The 12,146-nt window shown below is 42.5% G+C and overlaps 1 protein-coding gene across 1 annotated transcript in view; it reads right to left on the bottom strand.

Moving 5' to 3' along the window:
- Positions 1 to 12,146, bottom strand: part of FGGY (FGGY carbohydrate kinase domain containing) — a 353,247-nt gene that overhangs the window by 307,812 nt on the left and 33,289 nt on the right. The gene's annotated exons all lie outside the window — the stretch shown is intronic.

A 12,146-nucleotide genomic window follows, 5' to 3' on the forward strand; every position in this document is an offset into this window, starting at 1 on the left:
GGATGCCTTGCAGGCAAGTTGTTTTTCACTTTAAAACTACATGTGGGCACTTTCTGAATTCAGAGTAAATAACACTCTTCTGGCAGTCCTCCCACTACCACTTCATGTGTGTGTCTTCCCAACAACATACATCCTCCAAAGCTCTGAGTCACAAAACGTGACACACGGTGCCTGTTGGGACCACTACCAGCAGCTGGCCAAAAATGCTAAGGACAAGAATTTCTCCAGTGAGTGGCATTTCCCATATTCCAACACTACCTTTTCTGACTGGCCCCTAACCTGTCTGTCAGAGGCAGGAGCATCCTTGCCAACCAGGACTTTGTTAAACGCTCCTCTGCTTTATTTAGTGTCCAAAGGCTAGAGCTGTAAGTGGTTCTTCCCCTGAATTATCAAATTCCATAGCTGTTTGTCAGACACACCATCTCCTGCCTTATCAGACCAGAGCTACCATCAGCCTCTTCCTTATTGCCTGATCAACTTTTCTCTCTAATCACCTTTTTCCTTACTGTCTGATCTCTGTTTCTTCTTCTGTATCTCCTTTCCTAGAATTCAAACATGGGAGTAACTTGTTTTAAAATGGTTTATGATAGATATATTTAAGGACCAAGCAGTATATAAACAACATTAGAAAACACACAACAGCTAACAATGTGCATTAAATGAGTTTATGGTATAGTCTCTTTTTTAATCTATACCATCAGTGCTGTTAACCCAAACTACTAAATCCACAGGCACACACCTAGCATTGGTACAAAAGGAAAATGAGCTACAAAACACCTCATAATGCCATTTTCATTTAAAAAAGAAACAAAGAAGCATTTCACCCTTGTAACTGTGGAATATGGTTTTGTAATAATAATAGTTTGTTCTGCTGACTTCCTTCAACACCTGTGACCCTGCTTGTCACAGGCTCATTGCCTGCTGGAAACTTGGCAAAAGACAAGAGAGGAGATATTAGGGAACCAATGCTACATCCTGAGAGAGGCCATAAAGTCCAAAGGTTGAATAAAATTGTCAGGAGCAGCCTGATAAACTAAGGAAGCATGTGGCTCTGAAGAGACAAACTGCTGTGCCTGAGAACAAGATGTTCAGACAGTGCAAGCTGCACCCCAATGTCTCGCACGCTCCAGAGAACACCACCAGCCAGGGACACTTCCCAAGCAGCCCCCTGGAAGAAGAATTATTTTAAGCCACTTTCTGAAACAAGTATGTGACTACTCTGTGCACTGCACATGCCAGAATTTCACACATCTTAAATCTGAAAAACAGCCCTCTTGATTTTTTCAGATTAGGCTGGGATGATCTGTTGATTTAATAAGAAAGGGGTGGGGGGAAGACAGAAAAAAAAAGCCAAGCAACAAAACCCAGTGTAAAACCCCTTCTGAATTAGCATACTGAAGCCTTTCCAAAACCTGGCTCCAGTGAAGAACTTGTCCTTAAAAATTTATCAGACTGTAACTAAGTTTGTAATTTGGCATGTGAAATAAATAAGTCAGTAATCAGATCCTTCAGAAATGTTCCATTAAATACCTAAAAATACCTAATAAAACATTCAGCATTTGAAGAATGAGGAGAACAGCAGCTTTGGTCTCATGTTAGGAAGAGCATGGGGCATTAATAACAAAGTTCCCCCCCCCCCCCCTTTCCTGTCCACCACTCACTCAGTTACAGTAGCACAATGTTTTGTGAAGCCACACTGTAAATCTGAGCAGAAACCTCTTTTCTGGCTTTCAGAACAAATCCAACCAAGAACACAGCATGGCCCCCACAAAAGGACTGAGCACAAGCAAAGAGGCAGCAGAGACATGGCAGCCAGGGGAGGGAGGATAAAGGACGTGGATTGCTTTGAGCTCATATTGCTGCTGAGGATTTTCTATTCTAAAACCATAACCTAATATGCTTCCAAGACTAGGGCTCTGAGCTGCTTCGCAGGGTGCACTTCCTTCCCTACACAGGGCCCTGCAGGGCTGCAGAAATGGGCCCGTGTGGAGAGGTTTGCAGACTCAGACACTGCACTGCATTATACTTCTCATTATGCACGAGAAGATAACCCCAGCAGTGTTTGTAAACACAACGGCTTCCTTGAGAAGCAACGGCCAAACCCCTGAGCCCGGCTCTCCTTGTAAGCGAAACGCCTGCCTTGGGAGGGCTGCGCTCCCCGGGGAGCTCAGCTGTGGGAAGCGGGAGCAAGGAACTGCCTTTTTAGGGCTGTGGCTGAGCAGAGCCGGGAAGCCTGGGGCAGGAGCAGGGCTCCCGCAGCAGCTGGCTGGCCTTATAAGGAGAACGGCAGGTATTTCCCAGGGCCCCGCTGCCAGCTGCGCAGCCAGCCCGGCAAGGTAAGGCGAGGCTGGGCTCCGCAGCAAGCCCTGGCCCACCAATGGCCGTAGCCATACTCCTGGCTCAGCGCAGACCTACAGCCCCGCTGTCTCCAGCCTCTCAAAGATTTCAAATGGGTCTTATTAGGAAGCAAAGATACTTAATTAATTGAAAGATGGGTTTCAGATCTGTAAAGCCAGATGGTTTGTGGGTGAACTGTACTTGATTTTAACATGACATTTTAAGGCATTGGAGGCAACATCGTGGAGTGCCAGTCTCTCGAGTCAGGCATCTTTTCAGCTAAGAGGGCAAGTTTTCAGAGATGATAAGGAACTGGATTTTCTTAAGACTTTAACAGAAGGGGCAGGACACTTGAAGCCTCAAACACTCAGCAATATGGTGAAGCATGCTTTAGGAACATGCATCATTAAGACTCCTCCCCAGTTGCCTAAAAGTTAAAGCTGCTTGACAGAAAAGCAAAAAGATTCCAGTTGCATTTGTTTCAGTTACATTTCTTTTTACTACCTGTTTTATTTTTCTAGGGAGAAAACCAAACTAAACCACTTCAGACCAAATCCATCTGTGTAGAATATATGTGTAAGGACTCTGACCATGACCTGTCCCATGTTATTGCTCTTCTTACTTTCCTGACTCTAGTTTCCAGAAGTCAAAAGAGAAGGCTGTGAGTAAACAAGGGGGGGAGGGAGGGAGGGGGAAGTACATTTTCCCCCTAACAACATCCATTTTTTAAATTTGATTTTTAAAGCTTTCTCAGAAAATGGTCACCAAAATGGAGTGTACTTGAATATTTTCCTTTGGGGGGAGGAGGGTGGGGGGGTGTGGAAAAGGGAGTTTTCCTTTAGATATGGTTAGAAAAAAAGTGTTTTAACATTCAAATGAGACACTACCCATCCAGGAATAACACAGCATCCCAGTTCTGAAATGACATACTGTAATTCTAAGAATTACCCATATGTTTTGCCATCTTTGTTTCTTGAGGTTAAACTTTGGTAATCTTGAGGTTAAACTTTGGTAACTGCCTGCCTTTTGATGCTGAACAGTATAGGTTTAGCTGAAAGCAGCAACTTTTAACCTAGAGATAGGAGAATGCTTTGATAGTTTTGATCCCTACTATTTTTTAAATGCACAGACAAGTGCCTGCTTTACATCACAACCTAGTGCCATCATTAGTGCCTTCAGGTAACCATTGCAACAGGAAGACCAAAACTTTGGTTAATCTTGCCACATCCCACTTGCAACATATTGGCAAGAAAACATGGGGGAAGTACTAATTACCTAGGGATAATCACAGGGCACGTTTCTAAGATTCCCTGACAGGCCCATCAGGAGAAATGAGGTCACAGAAAACATGAAAAGTTACATTAAACAAGAGAAAAATATCTAGATAGGTGACAAACTTATTCAGTATGAGCTCAGGGTTAGGGTTCTCTCCAGTTGTTGATTGGGCTGGGATTACATCGCTACAGCTCCAAAGGAGCACTAGGGTAAGACTACTTTCATAAAAGGAATAAAAGTTTTGACACTGGGTTTCGTATTATAAATTTCTCTTTTAAAGTAACTTGCTGCCAAAGCAGTTCAGCTGCCAGAAAGGGAGAAAGGCAAGGAAACTATTCCCTTAAAAGCAATGGCTAGGCTATGCTGCTCAGGTACATGAGGCATAACTCCAGAATTAGGGAACTTTGGCTCATTAGGAGCAATTAAAAAAACAAACAAAAACCAACAACAAAAGTAAAAACTCTGAGGGGATTTTAAAAACAGCTTCCAAAAACAAAACAGGCATATATACCACATGCATTTGTTTATGCAGCTGTAATGAGTGATGAAATCCATTTATGAGCTGAAGTCACAAGATTCTAAGCAGGTCTTTGTTTAATCTCAGTAAGTCATGACATTTCCCTACTACTTATAATAATGTGATTTAGATCAACATTTTCAAACTTATGCACCTGGTTTTTAACAGTGCTTACCAACTGCACTCCTCGTGCTTGGCTGCAGACTCAACACTCCTGAGCCCTTGAGCCACCACTTTGATTAAGCATCCTAAAGACAGATATAGAAACGTTCTTTTGTGTAACATACGCCTGGAGTTCTTGAATCCAGCACTTGTTCTGCAGTTCTTACTCAAATTGAGACTCTGTGCAACCTGCAAAGGGTGTCAATAAAATCAATGAGCCCATTAGTGGAATGAATGCTTAGAGCATCAGCCCTTCTCTAACCACAAAGTCCATCCAGATAGATGCCCTTAGAAGAATTAAGAAGGTTTTCTCTAGACAATGGCTTTTGTTCCAGCATGTTGTTGTGACTTGGAAGGGTAAAATGAAGATAAATGCAGCAGTTTGTTGCTTGCATTAATGCAACATTAGTGCCCTAAGTAAAAAAGGTAGGACTGGGAAAGAAAAGATTCAGCACAAGTAACTATTAAGTTACAGGTTCTGTGTATTTATTAACTGTGCCAGGCTTTGGATGTATTGTTGTTGTATTGCATTAACAGCGCATGGAGCCTGCGGTAAAGCAAGAGCACATGTTTAGCTTTGGTATCAAAGAGGAGCAAAGAAGGGAAAAGGCAAGGGAAAAGGCAACCCTCTGCAAACACATCCAGTGTTTTGTGAGGATCAGATCAAAACTAAACAAATCCAGGTCCTCTGTTGATATAAGCAGAGTGACTTCTTTATATTTTTTTAAGAAGTAAGAAAGATTAGACTCCCGATCTGAAGAAGAAGTCAATCTACCTAACGCACAAGAGCAGGATGTCCCAGACACAAAAATATCTCCTAACTTTTAAGGGCTGAAGGAAAGTTTTGTTGTCTACATCCATTCTCTGCCCTGTTTTTCACATCTGGCTCATTCATCTGCTCTCCAGCGTCCCAAATGAGCCAGGAGAACAGGTGGATTTTACAGCATGCTACCAAATCAAGATAGCAGAAGGCTATAAGGAAAATGCAAGGATCTTTCACCTAGAACGTTTTGTTCCGAGCAGCCTCTCATGTATATGCAAAAGCATAAAGTACAGTTCCTTCAGCAGCTTGGACCCAAACTCAGGAGGGCTCTAAAAAGGCCAAAGGCATAACCAGCAAAGTCAGTGTATCAGCTAACTGGCACACAGAGTCTGCTCATACACCCTGCTCATATACTTTTTAATTTTTTTTATGTAGGAAAATAATGTTGAATTTTGCCAGAGGGTTTCCCTGCATGAAAAAAAAACAATCATAGAATGGTTTGGGTTCAAAGGGACTTTAAAGATCCTCAACATGAGACAGCTAGGGGAGCACTGGAACTTCTGAGATGGAAAGAAAGTAACACGCTTTCTGCCATTTTCAGATATAGGCACTTATTGGATGTGTTTTTATCTACACAAACACCACATGGACCTGAGAAGAGAGGACAGTGTAAACACTTGGTTTCTTAGGACAGCTGCATCACTCAAGTAAACAAGTCCCACAACGTGTACAAGCCAGATCAAACAAGAATCTGTCGCATCCTCAATGGCAGATCGATTTATATATGCTAAATATAATCCTGGGAAAATAAACTCAGATGCAATCTCCCTACCTAAATTCTAAGTCTATACGGATTATATTTTACGTTCCCTCATTTCCAAAGTCCTCTCCAGTTGCCTTGAGCTTTTTGGGATCTACTATACCACCATGCTGTAGCTGCTGAAGTCAGAGTAACTGATGAATACAGATCAGAATAAAATGTTATTTAATATGCAAGTTCCCAGGAACAAAACCCAGCTGAAAAGCTCTGAAAATCTGACAGGCACATTAAAATAGAAAAACTGTGAGAGCACTAAATAAACAGTCCCCTTACTCGAGCTGCTATTGGTTGGTTAACTACAATGTCTCTTCCCCTTTCCACATGAAAGAAGAGCCCTAAACCCACACTTTGCATATTTTATTATTTCAAACCTTTTCTAAGATGATTCCCAGGGCAGACCAAGTCCACCAGACTTGTAAAACTGAACCTAGCATTGTTCCAAGAGTATAAGAATCTGGTGGAGTGTGAACAACAAGACTATCAACAAACATCTATTCTTATTCCTAGACCCAGGAAGGAGTTCTAAACATTTTTTAGCCCCTGAGATACACAATTTATTGAACCTGAACTGGCACACTAGCTTCAGCAATCAATATTAACCATCCCAAGCCTCTGACTGCTTTCATCAGAGAGAAGAACATTTGGAGAAAGAAAAACATCTTTGTGACTGTTGTAAAAATCAAACTTGATAGTTTCTTGAAAGATCAGAAAGCTAAGAGTTATCCTGCTAAAAACAGATTAGCAGGCAGAGGATGAGCAAGGTGGTCGGGGTGTTTGGGAAGTACAATCTATCAGATTGATAGCACCACTATGTATATGGTACAATTATATCTTATCTTCCCAGCCCTGCAACCAAAATAAACCACACTGAAGCCTTGGAGTCTGATTCTGTTGTCTTTAGGTACACACCCCTTAGGGTGGTGACCCAGGACACACCACACATCTTTTACCTCATGTAAGACAAAAACCAAAACAAATATAATCAGTATTTTTCCTTTTAGGACTCTCACTGAGACTCTTTGATGTGTTTTTCCTAATAGTTTTCTCTCTTTAATGTTCACACTCAGGGGTTTCTCTGAGCTTATAATGGTCTAGTTTTTATGTAACCTCTTCAGGCAGGCGCCTTCTCAAGCTCCCAACACAGCAACTGCTGTAACAGTACACAGCAACACTACACCAAAGAATACTCTGTCCAACTGAAACCAAAAGGGAAATTTAGATGAGTACATTCTGCTTAGGTTGGAATTTTGGCTCAGGCACAAGAGTTAACACTCCTGGTCGTGCAAAAAGAAGCTCTAAGAGAGATACTGAAAATGAAAGTATCTCTTCAACTTCAAAGCTGAAAATCTGGCCACTTATGTAAAATTTCCCAGGGCAGAGGAACGTGCTACAGATCTGCACCCATTCATGAAGGGGAAATCCTTGGTCCTACAAGTTAGCTGTGGGTTTGCTAGTCACCTGACTAGACCTGAGACTCCATCAGTAAGATTTAGTACCCGTGGTATGAAACTAGTTAAACTTCTAATGCCTGCAAGGCTGCTTGTCAGTTTTTCTTCATCTTAGCAGCAATTATTCACATTTGCATGTTATCTTGAATCTCCAGCTATATCCCTATTTACACAAAGAGTCCTTAAACAGATTAGCACATTCTTTTCAGTGTTACCTAAGAGGTGCACTGATGTGTACTACAGTTCTAAAATTTTCCAGATCTGCTATTAATAAAATGCCTACACTTAAAATAGGCACCATGTAAAACTGACATAACTGGAACACCTAGAAAATGCCCTGTAAACAGCTGCCTTACCACTAAGATGCCAGTAGATTCGTGGGGTTCTACAGTTAATTTATCAGCTAAGATTTACTGATTCCATTCTGTTGTTCTCCATTATGCTCTGTCGAGACACCGGACATGGAGCTAAGACAAGAACTGGAAACATTTCCTTCATGTGGGAAGGTGCTCTGCTAAGGAACTGCTTATTGAACCTGACAGCTGAGTGTATAAACAGCATTAGGGGGAGTGCTTGCACATGCACTCCCAATAAAGGGGAGGACAGGGCGGTGAAAGTCAGAGCTATTGCAAGACAAATACAAATTACAGACACTGGGTTTAATGTCTAGGATACTATAATATTTTTGAGAGCTCCCAGTGGTTGGGAAAGGAGAGAATGAGAGAAGGAGAGTAGGACCTGATGATCTTACAGAATACAGAATTAACCAGGTTGGAAAAGACCTTTGAGATCATTGAGTCCAACCTATCACAACCTATCTTTGGAGGTCCCTTCCAAACCCCTAACATTCTGTGATTCTGTCAAAGGGGTAAGAGGAGCAGTAAGCTCTACTAAGACTTTTTAAATGATTCTATCACCTTTTGTGGGAAAATCATTCTAAAACAAACTAAAAAAGGCAGCAGAGGATTTTGAAACTAACAGGAAAATAACACTTGCTAAAAGGTAGATTGCTCTTTGTAGGACTTCCCATGAGGCCTGAAAAAGCACCCTGGGCACTTACTTCACCAGACAGCTTTGCATATGAAATGCTGTTTGTTTCCAGAACGGCTGTATATTTTTACCAGGGGGGTTATTCCTGTTAATTGTCCCCTGATTACTGATCTGTGAGGAAAAAAAATAAAAATAATAAAAAAAGGAGTCAGAACTACCACAAAGGTACAAAGAGAACTACTAAAGTTCATGGGGATTTTCAGCATTCCCTTTCCTCACCCTGAAGCTTTAACCCTCGAGTGAACATTGCCATATATTTCCTCTGTTTGGCTGCCTGGTGGGCCACCTGGAAAGCATCAGCGCTCTAAGAAGAGAGCTGCTATTGTTTATTTGGAATTTCCTTAAAACAGAACCTTGCTGTCCATTACCATTTCCCAGAAAGGTATATTGCTCTATCACCACCCATATCAAAGTCAAGTGCAGAGACATGTTTAGGGTACGTGCAGCAGCTCAGATAGGCTGGGCTGTTGCAATCCTGTTGCAATCCTGAGCAGAAAACAGAATGTTAACGCTGGCATGCTGCTCCCACACCCTCCCCTTTTCAGGCTTTACATTAACTCAGTGACACCCTGCTAGGCACAAGGTTTATTTACACAACACAAAGTCTTGAGACCAGCCTTTGTTCCACTGCAATGTTGAGAAGGCTCATGAAGCGCTCCCGACTATAGCAAAGGTGTATTAAACAGCAACTGAGGACCACGGATGAATGAAATGTTTTGAAACAGGTTTGATTGAGTTTCCAGCTGCAGCACAATTCTCTTTCGGCCAGAAGCTGTTGGGACAAACTAGGGAAGCTCCTGGCTTGCATAGAGACGAGTGAATGGCACTAACACAGTGCTTCCACAAGGATTTTAATCTGGGATATGCTGGTGACATCATGCAAAGCAGCAAAGACCTCTCTTCCCCAGCCATTCAGGGTTTTTGCTGGGATAGATCTGAACGGGATGTATTTCCCAACACACTTCACCTCATGTCTGTGTCAGCAGTGCAAGGGAGGGGACAGCGTGGGAGCAGGAAGAGGGCAGAACTGCCTCTTTTGTCAGCAGTGCTGGGTGAGAGCACTTGGGGAACCAATGACATTGTAAATTGGGCTGATTTACAGCTGCTAAAAAGCACTCCTTAGATTTCCTTTAAAATGACTGCTATATATGCACTGCATTTTAAAACTGAACATCTGTGTGACAAATGGGCAGATTTATTGGCTGGAAGTGTCTCCAAGGAGGCTGGTAAGCTTCACCTCCCCAGGAGTAGCAATACCAACTCCCACAAGGAGGGAGTGGTAGTTGCACTCACCTTCTTCCCCAGGGGGTGTATAACGCAGAAGGGTTTCTGTGTTTCACGTGGTCATCTTGTCAAAGCTCTGGACTGTGTGTCAAGACCTTTTCTTTAAAGAAACTATCTGTGTGAGGTCACTATGTCCCCCACTTCTGGGAAGCTGACATGTAATACTTCCTCCTACACAACAGTTTTGACATTAACAACTCCAGATCATTGTCAGAGCCTCTCACAGCAGGGACTTCAAATGTAAAGAAATAAAACCAAACGAGCAAACCAACAAGGCAACTCCTCCAAAAAAGCAGGACCAGAGTACATGGAAGATATTTGGTCAAAATGTCAGAGAGTGACCCAAGAGTGAAAATGGCATAAATCTAAGTGCCAGACCCCAGTCCTCAGTCAGATTCAAAATGTGTTATGAGGCTGATGACCCAATAAAAATGTAAATGGTTGGCATCCTAAAAGCAAATAGGACCAGCAACAAATATTTTATACCACTAAGTTAATCTTAGATCTTCTTCCAGATGAAATTCCATAACTCCATTCCTTTTCTGTACCTTTTTCCTTAATGCACTTTTAAAAATCAAAAATAGTTCAGACCTTTATTCCCCACAGATCTGCACACCTTCATTCTCATTATGCCCATTTTACAGTCAGGGAAACCAAGCCATGAAGATGCACAAACTGATTCAGGGTCATTCAACAGGAAGGCAAAATCAGAAAAGATTGCAGGGGTATCCCAGTAGAGTTTACTCCGTTCTTCTGATTTTTCTCTACTGGTACACAGGAGATGGGATTACTTCTCACTAAACTCACAAAGTTACTGAAGAGGTGAGCAAATTTTGGCTTCACTTTGCAAATTCTCTTGGTTGTCTTGAGGAGATGTATATTCCCCACCACTACTGCTACAGGGTAAGGTAAATCCTTAGCAGACAAATAACATAACTGTGAAATATACCACAGTTCTTATTAATATTTATGTCCTAATCCAGGCCCAAAATTGGCTATCGTTGAATTGACCTCAGATCTCTGACATAAATGCCTATTTGAAGCACCTGGCAATAGGCTGTCAGCACCCACACCCAGAACTGCTTTGCCTGGGCTTGCAGTTTTGCCAGCCACACACCTTTTCCTACCCTGACTGTAAGGAACGCAAGAACTGGAAAACATCAGCACAAAACATGCTTATAATATAGAAGGCGGCTACATTGTCCCATTAGTTCTTACAAAACGCCTGCTTGCCCTCTCTCACATGACTTACCCGAGTCCACAGCCCCATTCTTAGCTGAATAGAAGGCTCTGCATGCATGTGCACACTGCTGCTGATACCCAGAGCTCTAAACACCATACAGCCAGTTTTGGAATGGCTTTCTAGCTGTGCTCCCTAAAAACAACAAAACAAACAATCAAAAATAAAAGTAAAATTGAAAGAAACCTGACTTTCAGATAGCTGCCATCACAGCCCTCAGGTCTTTGCTTTAGTATTGTCCTTTTATCCTCAAAGTTTTCCTTACAAACTTGTTCCTGGTATATTCAACTGTTCTGGCTTTTTATGTTTCCTGTGTTCTCACAGCCTGTGTGGACAGTCCCAGGAGCTGACCAACGCGTGTACCAGGCGCACTGCTGGCTGTTCATGCACTACTTCCTCCAGCATATGTGAACAGTGCTCCTGAACAACAAGATCTCCAATAGGGATCAATACTGATTCTGGACTAAATTTTCCATCTCTGCTTCCTTGCAAAACTAGGGAACACACAGATATTGGCTACGTTGGCAACTGCATCCAATTTTTACCAAAGAAATGGGGAAGAACAGCAATTTTGGAGGTTTTGAGTATTGTGGTTATGCTCCAACAGAAGTCCTAAGGGGCAGTTGTGAATAACTCACAGACATTCCCATCACATGAGGGGACAGGGCTGCCCTGTCCCCCACACAGTGGGGAGCAGCTATGCAGTCATTGTGTGGTGTGTTGGCTGTGATCACAAATCAGGTTGTTTATTATTAATCAGATGGGACTGAGGAAGAGTAGCAGTTTACTATCATCTTCTCCACAACTGAAGTCTTTAGCTCTGCTTGTGCTTTCAGGTATTGTCCTACCCAGGCCATGCCCTTTCCTCCCTTCAATGCCTCCCTTGGCTATTTGGCAACTTTAACTGCTCCCACAGCATGACTCCAACACAAGTGACTGTCATCCAGAGTGAATGTTCCCAGTTGAATTACATGAGCAGGCGCTCTGTAAACTTCCCCACAGGCTCCACCACTATAATCCATGGGAAGGAACAACCTGCAGGACCTACTTTCACTGTTGAATGCTTTCTCTGTTTATTGCTACTACAGTCAGAGATACTACTTGAATTCAGACAGGTGTCCTTACATCTGTTAGCCACCAGCTTCCGGTCACAGTCAGTAACTGAACCCCCCTGTCCTTCTCCAAGCCTGAACCCACAGCACAGAGAAGAAAAGCTGGATTGCTCACTGGAAATCCCTGAGCTCTATAGT

Source organism: Dryobates pubescens, chromosome 11 (assembly GCF_014839835.1).
Source record: "Dryobates pubescens isolate bDryPub1 chromosome 11, bDryPub1.pri, whole genome shotgun sequence".
NCBI lineage: Eukaryota > Metazoa > Chordata > Aves > Piciformes > Picidae > Dryobates > Dryobates pubescens.